This window comes from Canis lupus, chromosome 6 (genome assembly GCF_011100685.1).
Source record: "Canis lupus familiaris isolate Mischka breed German Shepherd chromosome 6, alternate assembly UU_Cfam_GSD_1.0, whole genome shotgun sequence".
Taxonomy (NCBI): Eukaryota; Metazoa; Chordata; class Mammalia; order Carnivora; family Canidae; genus Canis; species Canis lupus.
The window spans coordinates 68,773,918-68,790,701 of NC_049227.1; the positions used below are offsets into that span (position 1 = coordinate 68,773,918).

General features: G+C 34.3%; 1 long non-coding RNA gene across 2 annotated transcripts in view; it reads left to right on the plus strand.

Annotated features, from left to right (window-relative positions):
• The first annotated feature begins 10,661 nt into the window (after positions 1 to 10,661).
• The window catches only part of LOC102152406, a 30,857-nt gene continuing 24,734 nt past the window's right edge, over positions 10,662 to 16,784 (plus strand). Inside the window, exons 1-3 of one of the 2 annotated variants that reach the window (XR_005360468.1) lie at positions 10,662 to 10,822; positions 11,754 to 11,788; positions 12,379 to 12,518. This is a non-coding gene — a long non-coding RNA (uncharacterized LOC102152406). The remainder of the gene's footprint in view (positions 10,823 to 11,753; positions 11,789 to 12,378; positions 12,519 to 16,784) is intronic. The other variant, XR_005360469.1, reaches the window with a different exon arrangement.

The window sequence follows — 16,784 nt, forward strand, 5'->3', positions numbered from 1 at the left end:
GATTTCACCTGTTTTGTGAATATGATTTTCTTACTTCTTAATTTTGAATCAAGATTACAGTTGCTTCATGAATTAAGCTGGGGTGAATTCCTTCTATTTTTATTCTGTAAATAATTTGTTCAAGCTGAAACAGATTTCTTCCATATAAATGATAAGATTTGCTTGTAAAACCATCTGCGAGTAGCATTTAGTGGTATTATCTTTATGGAGATTGTTAATTGATGCAGTGTATTTAATGCCTGTAGGATTATTCCATGTTCCTATTTCTTTCTGAATTGGTTTGGTAAGTCACTTTCCTAGGAAGTTTTCCCACTCCATATGTTTCAGATATATTGGCATAGATTTGTTTATGATATTCTATTACTCTCTTTTAAATCTCAGCTATATCCTTAGTTCTGCCATTTTATTTTATTTTTTTTATTTATTTTTTTTTTTAATTTAAAAAAAAACTTTTTTTTTTAAACTTTTATTTATCTATGATAGGCACACAGTGAGAGAGAGAGGCAGAGACACAGGCAGAGGGAGAAGCAGGCTCCATGCACCGGGAGCCCGACGTGGGATTCGATCCCGGGTCTCCAGGACCGCGCCCTGGGCCAAAGGCAGGCGCCAAACCGCTGCGCCACGCAGGGATCCCTCTGCTGCCATTTTAATTCTTGATGTTATTTGTATTTTCATTCTTGTTTTTCTATCCTTGTCAACCTGTAAAAGGTATGATGGTTTATCATCACTTTAATAATCCTTGTTTTAGCTTAGTGGTTCTTTTATTTTGCATATTTGCTTTATATCTCATTAATTTCTATTCATGTCTTTATGAGATTTGTCTTTCTAATGTATTTCGGTCTTTTCTCTTTGTTGTTTTTCCAACTAAAGTTGGATGCTGAACCCTTTTATTTTCAGTCTTCTTTATTTCTAATATGAGTGGTAAAGCCTGTACATTTTGATGTAATCAACTTGGTTGCATCTACCTAGTATTGATATGCCATATTTTGCTATCATACAGGAAATGTTTTTTACGTAATGTCCATTTTGATATTTTCATCCTGTAAATAATTAATTTTTTTAACTTCCTAATATAGAAATAAATTGTATTAAATATCATTTTATGACTGATTTCTAACTTATATTTGGATTTTTGGGGCATTTTTCCCCAGCTTTATTGATATATAATTGGCAAATAAAAAATTGTATATATTTAAGGATATAACATGATGGTTTGATATATATATATATATATATAATATGAAGTAATTACCACAATCCAACTAATTCTCACTTATTTCTAGGGTCATAGAATTGTGGTCAGTAAACTATCTGCATGATATCAATTTATTAAAAACTGTTGAGATTTTTTAATATGCTAGCATTCATTAAGACAAATTATATAAATATTTAATGAGTATTTGAGAAGGATTTATATTTTTTGAGTGTTGGCTTCAGGAAAAGATCTCTTATTAAATAAAGTTTGTTAAGCATACTTTTCAAATTCTACTTGTTTTAAATCAAAGTTTGCTGTATCTATTAGCTACATACAACTTCGAATTAGTATATCTTCCTGGTGAACTAAGCCTCTTACCATAATGTGGCAATTCCTTTGGTCTCAAATAACTTTTTTGTCTTTAAATCTATTTTTTCCTCTCTTAATAGCATATGTGCTATCTCTGGTATTCACCTTATATGACTTCTTCCATCCGTTTGTATGCAGCATTTTGGCATCCTCATATTTTTGGCTTATTGCTTATAAAGAACCTATAACTACAACTGGACCTTGCAAACTGCACTTGACAGTTTCTGTCTTATGAAGGAAACATTCAGTTTGCATAGAGTAGATCACTGATATATCAAATCTTCCTTACATCATTTTATTTGAAGCTTTCTATTATTCTTCTCTTATATGTTATTTTTCTTTGTTGCTTTTTATTTTGGAGGAATTTTCCAAGGATTTGCACCTGTTAATTTTTCATATTATTCCTTAAATCTACACATTTGAGTGCTATCATATCATTTCTATTCTTTTATGAGTTACACTTAAAATTGTATCATCAGTGCCTAATATAAACTCTCAATATAATCATCATGTTAATTCTCCTTTCAAATACCAAGAACTTTGAATGTTTTATATGCCCCAATGTATGTGATATTTTGTCTTTTTTACTTCCCCCAAATTATACATGAATATTATTTTATACAATTGACATACATGTGTTTTTATACTCATGTTTACAAGTTTATTTTCTCACCATTTTTTCTTACATCTCAAACGTTCTTCTAGGGTCATTTTCTTTCTTCCTAACATGCAAATGTAACTTGCAAGTTCTTTAGATAAGGATCTATTGATAGTAAACTCCATTCGGTTAAGTTGCCAATTTCTTTTTTTTTCACTTTATTTTTTTTTATTTTTTTTAATAAATTTATTTTTTATTGGTGTTCAACTTACCAACATACAGAATAACATCTAGTGCTCATCCCGTCAAGTGCCCCCCTCAGTGCCCGTCACTCATTCACCCCCACCCCCCGCCCTCCTCCCCTTCCACCACCCCTAGTTCGTTTCCCAGAGTTAGGAGTCTTTATGTTCTATCTTCCTTTCTGATATTTCCCACACATTTCTTCTTCCTTCCCTTATATTCCCTTTCACTAAATAGTTGCCAATTTCTTTTCTTTTCCCTCACTTGTAAAAAACAGTTTTGTGGGGTGTAGAAATCCTCTTTCCACTTTGAAGATATTTTCCATTATTGTCTAAATTACAGTATTACTCTTGAAACATCAGTTGTCAATATGACTATGGGTCATAAGAAGAGAATTTATGCCTTTTAAAAAACATTTGATGTAGGGATGCCTGGGTGGCTCAGCGGTTGAACGTCTGCCTTTGGCTTGGGGCGTGATCCCAGAGTCCTGGCATCCAGTCTCGCATTGGGCTCCCTACCAGCAGCCTGCTTCTCCTTCTTCCTATGTCTCTGCCTCTCTGTGTCTCTCATGAATAAATAAATAAAATCTTTAAAATATATATGCATATATATTTGGTGTAGCTTTTGTTTGTTTTTGTTTGGGCATGGTATAGCTATTTCACTACAAAGTATCAAGTATCAAAGTATTTCACTTCTTTCCATTTATACTATTAGTATTCATAATGGCTTTTGTGTCATATAAAATTATGTAAATTTTGAAAAACTTATCAACCATTCTCTTCTAACATTAATTTTTTTCTCATTATCTTATTCATTATTTCTGGAACTCTAATCATATCAATGTTGGAGCATATCCATCTATCCTATATATCTTTCACTTCTCATTCATGTTATACATCTCCTTTCCTCTCTACTAGAGATTAAATAATTTCTTAATAGCTCTTCTAGTTCATTAAGATTCTCTACAGATTTATTTAACCTGTTCGATTTTCTATTCACTTTAAATTTCTTTTCCTTAATTTTCAACTCTCTTTAATTAAAATCAAATCTTTCTGGTGTTTATAACTTCTTGTACATTGCTATTTTTATGCCATTGTTCTTTTAAAAATAGTTAATATATAATTATTTTATATTCTAAATCTGTTAATTCCGATATATGAAGTCCTTGGATATCTTTATCTATTGTGTTATTTCTGCTGGATCTCACACATAATGGCTCCTTTTCTGGTGTACTCAGAAATTTTAATCTGAATTAATGTTGTATAAAATTTAATCTGTTGGAATCCTGAGATTTTCCTGGGTCTGTTTTCTTCCTGAGAGGATTTATATGTCATCAGAAGAACTGCCTACTTGAGACCAATTTAAATTAATTTCTTGCCTTAACACTCTCAGTTGACATCGGTTGTAGAAATTTGAAATCCAGAGTCACCTGAGAGAAGCACAATGTTTCTAAATTATGAAATAAGACTATCATTTTGATGATTATAATTATTTTATATCAAAACTTTCACTTTTTTGAGATGCAATATTTTTGTATGTTCCTTCTGCTGAAAATTTTTGGTAACCTGCCCTTTCACTAATGTGTAGCTTTTTTATATTACCTCATATTATTGTAGTAGTGTGCTATTCATTGCTTTCTAATTTGGTGGCCTAATAAGAATGTCAAATTTCCTGCATACTATATCATTTACATTTAAAGTCTAGTAACTAATACATGCATTTGCCCTAAGGGACATCTCCTAGATTTTGCTTACTTAATGCATTGATTTGGTTTCAGCAAACTAGTCCTATTTTGGAACCCGTGGTAATGTTTCCTACTTCTTTATAAGCTCAGTCACTCATTTAAATATAAATAGATATTAAAATTTACCCAGGATCTAGTTGTGTTGGAGAAGAAAGGGGTTTTGTGCTTGTTTCTTTGTTTGTTTTTAGAATATCCAATCAATCATAAAATTGGAAGCACTGTTTCTGATGTGTAATGTGGCTCTTTCTTAGATTCTTTGATTTCAAATGATTTAAGAGAGGACAGCCTGAGGCCCAAAGCCAAGATTAGGGATGATCAGGATATGAAACCAAGTATTTTCTCAATATGATGTTATCTGTAACATCAACTTGTTTTTTTTTCTTTTTTTTTTTTAAGATGTATTTATTTATTTGAGAGAGAGAGAAAGAGGGGAGGGAGAGGGAAAGAAAATCTTAAACAGACTCCACCCCGTGTGGAACTCCATCTTACAACCCTGAAATCACAAACTGAGCCCAAACCAAGAGTCAGATGCTTAATTAACTGTACCACCAAGGCACCCCAACAGTAACATTTTTTATTCTTTTTTATCTCAAATCTTCATTTACAATTAAGAGGCATGTGATTTACTAAATTGTTATTCTAATATAATCTGATTTCAAAGGTCATTAGAATAAGTTAATTTTGGCTTTTCAAATGCATTTCTTCTGAGGCTCATTAATTAGAAATTGCTTCCAATCTTAAAATGATTAATAGTCATCAAAAATATGATTTAAAGATTTCTGAAAAACATTTAGACTTACTCTTGAGATAAGCCCATTAAACTTAACCCTGAGTGTGTAGTATATTTGGCAATGACACACTAGAATGCTGTGTTAGGGGATCACATAGGTTTCTTCACAGTCACTAAAGCCCCCTGTCTTGGACTGTACATATGCAGATATAATCTCTCATAGATCCAAAGAGAAACTATCCTGACTCTAATTCAATGTCGATAAAGGCAGAAGCAAATTGCTCTGCTATATAGAGAGTTGAGGTCATTGAAATCATTGCTCCATTGAATGATGTTTGAAACAAAAATGTGAACAGGGATCCCTGGGTGGCGCAGCGATTTGGGCTCCCGGTGCATGGAGCCTGCTTCTCCTTCTGCCTATGTCTCTGTCTCTCTCTCTCTCTCTCTGTGTGACTATCATAAATAAATAAAAATTAAAAAAAATGTGAACAAAATTGAACAAAAATAGCAAAATATACAGACTCCATATTACATGAGCCAAAGAATACTTGAAAGTGTATAGAGTAACCAGTAAGTGGCATTTTTGTAATTATCAGATTAAAGAATATGTTTACTTCTAAGGACATTTTACTTTTAGATGATTGGGCGATTTTACATTTCCTAGAATAAAATCAAGTTCTCTATTTGAGTTGGCACAAAGGGGTCTGATTTAGCACAAAGATTCCTTTGGGTGTTAAATTACCTACCTCTCTTCTGACCTAGTGTCATTCTGACTATGTGTTACAATGACCCACAGATGACAAAAATAGGCATTGTATTCTACACAATCAAATCTAATAACTCATTTAACTGCTGACTTATGTATTGTCCTTATTTCCAGATGTTAAGTTTTACAAAATACTAATTCTAGATAGAAAAATAAAACACACCATCCAAAAACCAAATCTTTGTAACATAGCAAGTCCTTAAAAAAAAAACAAATTATGTATTTCTTATTAAAATATACTTCTATAGAAAAAATAATACTTTATTATTCTTGTTTTTTTTTAATTTTTTATTTATTTATGATAGTCACACAGGGAGAGAGAGAGAGGCAGAGACATAGGCAGAGGGAGAAGCAGGCTCCATGCACCAGGAGCCTGACGTGGGATTCGATCCCGGGTCTCCAGGATCCCACCCTAGGCTAAAGGCAGGCGCCAAACCTGCTGCGCCACCCAGGGATCCCAATACTTTATTATTCTTTAACAAAAATATAACTTATAGGGTTATTGTAACTAAGCTTTAAGAAAGTAGCTTTGATTTCACTACATCAACAAAATTTTTGTAAGATATCACTTTAAAATCACATGACAGGTAATACCAAATTTTGTGGTACAGTTTTTTTTAAGAAATTTCCTACATAAGCAAGTTCCTTGTTATAAAACTACAACATTTGAGAATTAACTAAATCTTATTGATGATCTTATCCAACTCCTTCACACTATAATTAGGAAAACTAAGGTCTGGAAGCGTTAATATGATTTGGGCATGGTAACAAACTTACAAAGTGGCAAAATCAGAACTAACATCTCAATCTTCTGGTTTCTCATGTCAAAATTTTTATGCAAAATTACTGGGAGAGAACTAAAAACTCACATATTCCCATAATAGTAAAAAAATATTGTGCAATATTACAATATTGCAAGAAAAAATTCTTTGGAATGTATGGTTCATTTTATTCGAGACTATATTTTGGCCTTTGACATTAAAACCTTGGCCTCAAGTTAAAATTATCTTTACCATGAGGGTGAAGTTCAATTATTCAGCAGTGCCCTCTAAAAGAAGCAACTAAGAGAACAGCCTGAGTTGATGAATTTCACAGGAGATTACAATTAGAAACATTCACTGTAGACAAGACATTTAAGCTAAAATACAAATTCCAAGTCAGCTGATTACTGTTACATTGGGTTCTGACCTGATGTTCAGCAATATGCTTTTCCTAAAAGCATATTTCCTCAAAAGTTAAATGGGGGGCACCTGGGTAGCTAATCAGTTAAGCGTCTGCCTTGTGCTCAGGTCATGATCTCAAGATCCTGGAACTGAGGCCCACATCAGGCTCCCTACTAAGCAGGAAATCTGCTTCTCCCTCTCCCTCTGCTCCTCCTCCCTGTTCATACTCTCTCTCTCTCTATCTCTCTCTCTTTCTCTCACAAATAATAAGTAAATAAATAAATAAATATCTTTTTTAAAAGTTAAAACTGATAAAATGCATTCAAAGAATTAGTGCTACATTTTACCCTGAGTTGAAATTATTTTTCTACAATGAAATTATTTTCAGTCATGAAATTATTTTTTTACAATGTCAGCTGTCACTTTTAACTACAATTTCTGTTGCTGTGTGGTTTGGGAGATTTGAAAAAAATACGGAATCTGCAGAGAAAATGCTAAGTATAGAGATTAAAAATTTTGTTAACTTTTATCCGTATATAATGACACTTGAAATACTAGTCACTTCATGAATAAGTCTTTGACAGTGTGCCAATGTCATCAAATTACAAAATAGAAAATATCAAAAGTATTGATTTTGCTTAAGCTGTGGTATACTAACACAGAATATACTAATCTTAGGAAACATATCTCAGCAACAAAGGGTACTAAACAGAACATATATTTGGAGATATGACATAAAGTCATTTCCATTCTAATTATGTATTCGGAAGTTGAAGTAAATGCCAATGTCATCTACCATAGCTGGTTATTTGTTCCGGTAAAAATTTACTATGGTGGCTGAGAGCAATTTTCCTAATCCTGTTTTTATCCCTAAACAACATATGAAAGTGGTATCACTAAACCATAATTCAGTGTCATGAATATAGTAAGAGGAGTACCTACGAATATCAGCTGAATTTCAACAGTCATTAACATAACTCTGTTACCTAAAGAGAATATGTTTGTAACAACACCAACGTGAAAGGAGTATTTCTAAAGTGATAATTAAAATGCATTTTTAGGGCATTTTGCAATTCAAAACATCCTACATTCATTCTTCTACACTTATGCTCTGCTCACTCTTATTTTTACTCCCATCAACACTGCCAAGTACCAGATGCACATAAAAGTATTAAAATGGGCAATTCACAAATGTCAGTTTTCCTTACCGCTAAGGAGAAGAATCATATTTTCCCTCACAAGTGTTAAAATAACATTTTCCTCTAAATATCTCTCCTCGAGATCTTTTGTGTTTCTATAGAACATTATTCTTGGTTTTCTAGTGAGTTGCCTACTAAGGAACATTCTATTGGAAGGGATTAACTGATAGTCCATTTTTGTTTTTCTGGATATCACATATTGAAAAAAAAAAAAAGAAAATATTTACAAAGGCATGCTTAATTTCTCAGAGTTTAAGGTGGAGAGAGCAGCATGTATAGTGTCAAAGATGAAAAAGCCACCTTTTTTTGTAGTCTGGAGTTTTATCCTGACACATATCAACAGGAGTCATGTGCTGGCTTTTCAAATACTGAAGTAGAATGTTAGATCAAATAGGTCCCTAATTAATCCTAGAGTCATTTACATAACGTTACACATACTACTCAATCAGAGATGTTTCAAATCAGCTCCCTGTAATCACCCTTAAGGTTTTATAAAACTGAAGAAATTAACGAGTCATTGTTTTCCTGGATATATAGAAAAGGAGAATAAAATGTGGCTCTGGTCTGGGAGTCTCCTATAACCCATCAATATATGGCAGGTGCAGTATTTGTTGCAAGCAAATCGTGGATTGCTGATATATTTTAGGGATATACCTTGTTAATCAAGAGAAATAAGGTAAGATTGAAGTATTCCAAATGAACCCAACATTGCTCTGCTTTTCTACTCAGCTTCCTACTTGCTGCCATATTTTGTGCTGAGGGTTAATAAGAACTAAATATTTTTAATGCCTAAAATTTGACATGTGTATCTAGCCTCAAAAATATGAGAATATATTAAATTCCACTAGAATTTACACTGTAAGAGTGTCAAGATATGAGTTGGCAGAGGTAGTGCAGGGGCAAATTGTGGAAGCCCTTCTAAGCCACATGTTATGGACTAGAAGTGCCCCCCCAAAACTCACATGTTGTGATCCTCATGTCCAATATAATTATATTAACAGGTATGGCCTTTGGGGGATGATTAAGTCATGAAGGTGAAGCCATCATGAGTGAGATCAGTGCCCTTACAACTATGACCCCAAAGAGCTCTCCTACTCCTTCTGCCAGCAGAAGACATAGAAAGACAACTGTGAACCAGGAAGTGGGCTCTCACAGACAGCAATTTTGCTGTATTCTTAATCTTGAACTTTCGCGGCTTCCAAAACTGTAAGAAATAAATTTCTGTTGTTTGTATGCCACCTCATCTAAGGTATTCTGTGGTAGCAGCCCAACCTGGCTAAGACACATGGTAACATGTTACACTTAGTTAGATTTAAAGATGGGGAATAATACTAGTTTGGCATTTAGGAAATCTACTCTAGTTTCGATGTAAGATAGAGATCTGCAGAAAGCAAAATTATTGGCATGGAGATCAGTTTAGCAAATATAATTAGAGGTAAGAGAGAGAGTGTTTGGGTAGAAGGTAAATGAATATTGTCAAGTGGTCAAGCAGTTCCTGAGCAGCAGGGTGATGGTGGTAGCTACTAGGTTGGCTTGCCACATTTCTATAGATTCGGTCAGCAAAAGACAATGAATCTGAATGGATTTAGATAGTTTATTATTTACCTAAAGGAAAGCAAAAGCAATTATCAGCATGGTTTCAGCTCCCTGTGACCCTAATCCCATAGAATGACACAGGACTTGACCTGAGGGACCAAATGGCAGCACAATTTGTACATTGCTCTGCTATGGATGAGCCATCTCTGGACCTGCAGTTAACTGGTGTTTTAGAGCTTACACCTCCACCCTCCGTGGAGGACTCGGTGGGAAGTCCCATAGCTCACCACACCCAGGGAGGTGAATGAGAAACCGCCTCATGGCAGCCCCCTCTAGGGGTGGATGAGAAACAGTCCTGCGACAGTTCCTCAGGACACTGCCTTTCTTGCTATATTACAGGGAGAATCACAAGACATTCACTAATACTTGGGTTAGACTAAAAACAAACAGTCCAACTAGAAAACGTGCAAAAAATATGACAGACATGTCACCAGAAACGACATACAGACACATGAGAAGATGGTCAACATGATTAGTCGTTAGAAAAATAGAAATTAAAGCCACAATGTGATATGACTACACATATCACACGTGATACCTATCGGAATCGCTAATTTTTTTAAAAAACTGATTTGTTATAAAGGTATATCAATTATAAATGTACATGTACCTAACAATGGTTTTATAATAGACAAAGCAGAATTGTATAGAAATGGAAAAATAAAAAAAAATTAAAAAAAAGAAATGGAAAAATAAATGTAACCACGTTTAATAGATATGAGAGTTATTCTGATTGAGCCTTATTTTCTATCTCTGTAAGCTTGAAAGTTTATTTCTCTCCTGCATACAGTAGACACCCCCTTATTGCAGGGGCTATTTGAAAGCTCCCAGTGGGGTCACTTCAGGTGTTCCATTTATAGAATTTGTGTTTACTCTTTTGCCATATTAGAGATCCTGATTTCCCGGGAGGGAATACATTTATTTCAAGACCAGATTGGTGTGGTATAATCAAAATTGTATAGGAGTTGGAGTTGGAAATCTCTGCACTGTGTCCTAATTGTGACCTAATGCCTGCCATTATGATCTGATGCCTCCTTGCTGAGAGAATTTGCCCAAGTAACACTTCATCTTTCAAGTGGACACAGTAATCGTGCCTTTCATTTTTATTGCTTTGCCTGCAAACTTAATCATATTTGTTAACTTCTATGTGCCTCAGTCTCAACATCTGTGAGTTGGGGATAATAATCACCACGTTGTTGAAAGAATTGATGAGAAAAAGCAGGTGAACTCTTGGCATAGAGCCTGGAAGAAAGCAAGTGTTGATATGTGCTGCTGTGTTTGTTTTATTACCTATTACCCCCCCCCCCCCCCAGGATTTCTGGAAGAATCAAATTAGTCAGTGGGCTAGAAATCATCTAAACAAATTTTGTTACTATTTCAATGGCCCCTCGATTTCCATAATTTTTTGCTAGGTTATTATACAACCTTAATTTATGTAAAACCACTATTGGAATAAAAGTATAATTTTCTTGTTTTTTTAGTCTCTAAGATATACTAATAATTGCAGAATCAGATCACTGAGACTGGAAATTTGTTCAAAAATACAAATATTATAGATATATTTACTATTCAGATAATAATGGAAGTAATTTGGCTAAAGCCAAGCAACATCTGCTTTCCCTGCAATTGTAGATCTATATTGACTCTAAAAATATCTATATTGACTCTAAAAATTTATTACAGTTAAGTTCCAAAATGGTTTTGGCTAAATATTCCTTTTTAAGGTGAATTTAGAGTATTTACAGTGAACTTCACATTAAAATAAGGTAGTCTGTTTTTTTTCTTTTTTTTCTTCTCTAGGGTTTGTAAGTAAATTTTAATTTGTTATCATCAGTTTCTTGAGAAGTACATGATGGATAATACATTAGACAGACTATTGGTTTGGGGAACATTCATAAACATAAAAGCTTCAGAACCTTAGCATGAAAAACTAATAGATCTTTAGGAAATTCTTCATAGTATTAATAATCATGAAATAAGAAGCTAGTTTGATTTGCTCCTGAAGATGGAGAGTATCAATTAAAGGAAGACAGAATTGACAAAATAGATGTATTACAAAAAAAAAAAAAAAAAAAAAAAACACCTGATATTGCCACGTAGTGGAAGGTCATTCTTTTAAATCTTACCTAACTGCAATATTTTCTACTTTTCAGGGGTGTTTGTGGAAACAAAAACTGCATTAGAGGAGGTACTATTTTACCTCATTAATTATTGGATCTCATTATATTAGCATATGTGATACATAGTGTTTTCATAATTGAATCTACAATATAGAGTATTTAGGCATTTTAATGTAAGTATGGCTTTCACATTTGCATGTGTTCTTCAGGGAAACAAAAGCACATCCATTATTTAGACCTATTCTTCATATTTCATTAAGTAGAATTGAACATGCTTATAATTGTGGAGTCGTATTTTATTTTTTAGAACTTAACTTCAGAAAGGGACGATTTATAGTTCTAAATAAGAAAGGATATTTCTGATGGACGGCCACAATCATGCTTGGAAAAACTGGGATGTGGGTGAAAAGTAAAGTAGAAATCACTGGCCCTGATCTAAAACCCAGTCTCATTAGGTTAAGAAAATATATCCAATTTGAAAGCTGAAATTCCCTTCTTTCTACAACTTTTTCAAGTTTTGGAGAAATAAGTGAGTTTCATCATACGTTTTCTTACTCATGCAGAATGTAACTAAGACCGGTTTTTGTGAGGGGGAGGGGGTTTGTTGTTGTTGTTTTACGTAGTAGCCTACCTAAATTCCATTTCATACTTTTGCCAGATAATTCTCAGCTCAAGCCAGCCTTGGACTGGAGGGATCTCTTCAGCTCTGCACTCAAGGGAGATAAAAGAGCATAATTGTAAATGCACAGCAGTTCATCTCAAGATCTATTCAACTGTATGAAAACCATATAACCTCAGGTTAGTTAATCAACTCATTTCATATGCAGAAAACAAACAGATACAAAAGCAAACACTTCACTGCTACTTGATATTTAACATAATTAGTACCATTTCCTGGTTTTGCATTTCAAGAATTCATACTACATTTATGTTGAATAGAGAATTATATTCTAATTACGTGGTGATATTAATGTTTCCCATCTTACATAAGAAAATATCTTCACTCTAAATCTGTGGACAAGTGTATGAAAATAACCCCCTCAATTTCTTCATCATAAAAGCATTAGTTGACTTGGGTAAATATGGAGGATCACAGATTAATAATGCTTTATGAAAAGAATATGTTTTGTATCTCTGTCTGTACCTATATCTATATACAGATATATCTCTACCAGGATAGATCCTTCAAAAGATATTTGAAGGTTAAGTGTTCAGAGTTTAAAGGTTCAATATTTCTATATCAGCCATAAGTCCTCCTCATGAAATGGGTCAGACCAAGTGTGGTTCTTTGAAAAGTACCTCTCGGGTTAATATTCTCCTTCAGGGACACCTGGGTGGCTCAGTGATTGAGCGTCTGCCTTTGGCCCAGGGCGTGATCCTGGAGACCCGGGATCGAGTCCCACATCAGGCTCTCTGCATGGAACCTGCTTCTCCCTCTGCCTGTGTCTCTGCCTCTCTCTCTCTGTGTCTTTCATGAATAAAAAAAAATAAAAAAATAAAAAAAAAAATCTCCTTCATTGGATCGCTTTTACTTCTCTTACATCATCACTATAAGATGTACTGAAATCGTTCAATGAGTTCATAGTCAAACTGCTCAGTTAGAACCTCAAAGGCCACTTAAAATGGACATTTGGGCCTTTTTCATAATTTGACTACTGGTGATAATGCTGCTATAAACATCAGAGTGCATGTATCCCTTGAATAAGTATTTTTGCATCCTTTGGATAAATACATAGTAGTGCAACTGCTGGGTGGCAGGGGTAGCTCTATTTTTAACTTTTTGAGGAACCTCCATACTGTTTTCCAAAGCAGCTGCACCAGTTTGCATTCCCACCAACAGTGTAATAAGGTTCTCCTTCTTCCGTATCCTCACCAACACCTGTTGTTTCCTGAGTTAATTTTAATTTTAGCCATTTTGACAGGCGTCAGAGGTGATATCTCATTGTAGTTTTGATTTCTGCTTCCCTGATGGTGAGTGATGGTGAGCATTGTTTCATGTGTCTGTTAGCCATCTGGATGTCTTTGGAGAAATATCTGTTCATGGCTTCTGCACCTTTTTTAACTGGATTTTTTTGGTTTTGGCGTGTTGAGTTTGATAAGTTCCTTATACATTTTAGGCACTAGCTCTTTATCAGATATGCCATTTGCAAATATCTTCTCCCATTCCAAAGGTAGCCTTTTGGTTTTTTTGTTCATTGTTTCCTTTGCTGTGCAGAAGTTCTTTATCTTGATGGAGTCCTAATAGTTCATTTTTGCTTTTGTCTCCTTTGCCTCTGGAGATGTAGAAGTTGCTATAGATGATGTCAAAGAGATTGCTGCCTATGTTCTCCTTTGGGATTTTGATTGATTCCTGTCTCATACTTAGGTCTTTCATCCATTTTGAGTCTATTTTTGTGAATGGTGTGAGGAAATGGCCGTTTCATTCTTCCTCATGTGGCTGTCGAATTTCCTAACACAATTTGTTGAAGAAACTGTCATTTTCCATTGGATATTCTTTCCTGCTCTGTCAAAGATTGGTTGACCATAGCGTTGCGGGTTTATTTCTAGGTTCTCTATTCGGTTCCATTGATCTATGTGTCTGTTTCCGTGCCAGTACCACACTGTCTTGATCACTACAGCTTTATAATACAGCTTGAAGTCCAGAATTGTGATGTCTCCAGCAAAGCTGCTTTAGCTGTTCAGAATCTTTTGTGGTTCCATATAAATTTTAGGATTGTTTGTTCCAGCTCTGTGAAAAATGTTGGTGTTATTTTGATAGGGATTGCACTGAATGTATAGATTGTTCTGGGTAGTATATACATTTTAACAATGTTTGTTCTAATCCATGAGCATGGAATTTCTATTTTCAATTGTCTCAATTCTATTCAATTCAATTTCTATCTTTAATTTTTTTCATCTGTGTTTTATAGTTTTCATAGTAAAGATCTTTTACCTTTGGGTCAGGTTTATTCCTAGGTATCTTATGGTTTTTGGTGCAATTGTAAGTGGGATCAATTCCTTGATTTCTCTTTCTGCTGCTTCATTATTGGTGTACAGAAATGCCATAGACTTCTGTGAGTTGATTTTATATCCTATAACATTACTGAATTCCTGTATCAATTGTAGCATTTTTTTGTGGAGTCTTTCAGGCAGTCACAATTTATTTTACTTTTTCAAAGGACTATTTCTGGAATACATTTAGCACTCTCCTCTTTTTTCTGTTTTCTAATTTATTAATTTTTGTTTTTTTCCTTTTGTGATTTCCTTTGCTCTCTCTGGACTAATTTCAGCTTTCTTTGTCTTGAGTTGATAATTTATTTTTAGTCAAGTTAGGTATTTAAACCTGTGAAATATCTCTGAAAATAGATTTAGCCATTAAAGAGAAATGGGGGGTAGAGATAAGAAATAGAGGCAGAGATAGAAATAGAAACAGAGATAGATGTATATATTTCAAGATGCTTATTATTTCTCATGCACTTAAATGTCAACTTGAATGTATATAAGATTTTTTTTAAGATCTTATTTATTCATGAGAGACACAGAGAGAGAGGCAGAGGGGAGAAGTAGGCTCCCTGCTGGGAGCCCAATGTGGGACTTGATCCCAGGACCCCAGGATCACACCCTGAGCCAAAGGCCGGCGCTCAACCACTGAGCCACCCAGGTGCCCCTGTGTATAAGATTTTTGAGTCACTTTTTCCTTTCTCTATATTTTATTTTAACTTTTTCATTGAAGCATAATATTCACACTACATAAAGTATGCAAACATTAAGTGTACAGATCAATAAACGTTTATTAGTTGAATACAACTTCCTAGCCACCACCCAGACCAAGACATACATATCACCATGTCGCGTTATTCAAAGCTCCTTCTTGCTGTTGCATAAAACTATAAAATGGGTGGGACAGAAATGTGTTTGGGAAATCTCACATCCCCCAACTCCCTGTTGATTACCTACCCAAATTCCTATCATGGTATACTTGTCACTGTTCTCAAAGTCTATCTGAATGATATTTCACAATAGGTAGCCTGTCGTGTCTGACTTTTTTCATTTTGACCGTGAGAAACAACCCAATTGTAGCATGTAGTATTAATTCAATTTTTATCAATGCTGTATTCAATTATGTAAATATAACAGGATTCATTTATCTCTTCTACTAATGATAAACATTTGGGTATTACAAATAATTTGGTTTTTTTTAGTTACTATCTGAAAGATGTGAAAAAGCAGCTACACTTGTGAATTCATGAGATGATGACTTATTTTTTTTTAAGTGTGAAAAAGAGCATCTTTGTGGGACTGAAAGGCAAAGAAATTTATGGCTACCCAGAGTCAGAAAAATTTTTAAACACTTCTCATCTAGTGTTTTAGTATAAATAAATACCATATATTAAGCATGTCTTTTTTTAAAGATTTTATTTATGTATTTGACAGAAAGAGCATAAGCAGGGGGAGGGGTAGAGGGAGAGAGAGAAGTAGTCTCCCTGCTGAGCAAGGAGCCTGATAAAACAAAATTATGTATTGATCAAAACGTTGACAAAAAATGTTGGGATCAGAGGCTGTCAAAGACATAACCCTGTAACTCCTCAGTTAACAATGACTCAGTATTCACTAATTCATGTTCACAATAACTTTACGGAACATAACTACCCTGAATCAACTGTATACCTACTACATATCAAGTACTTCTCTGATTCTAGGGATTCAGCAATGAATAAATTAGACTTAGTCCTTTCTTCAAAATGTTTGCATTTCAGTGGTTGGGAGTAGGGGAGAGCAAAAACCAAATAAGTATATAACATGTTGGGAGGTAAAAATACTACTAAAAAAATCTGGGTGGGGCAATAGTGTTATGAATGGGTTGTATTTTTATACAGACTAGTCAGGGAAATTTTCTCTGATGGAATGACCTTAAAACAGGAAGTGGAAAAAAGTGCCAAGCAGAGGAGGGAACAGAAGCAGAAGGTTCAAAAAAGAAGTATACTTTTTTAGTGGGGAAAAAAGGATGCAGGATGCAGGCCAGTGTTCACAAGGAAAATATTGTTAGGTAGAATAAGTAGAAAAATAGGTAGAAAGGAGTAGGGC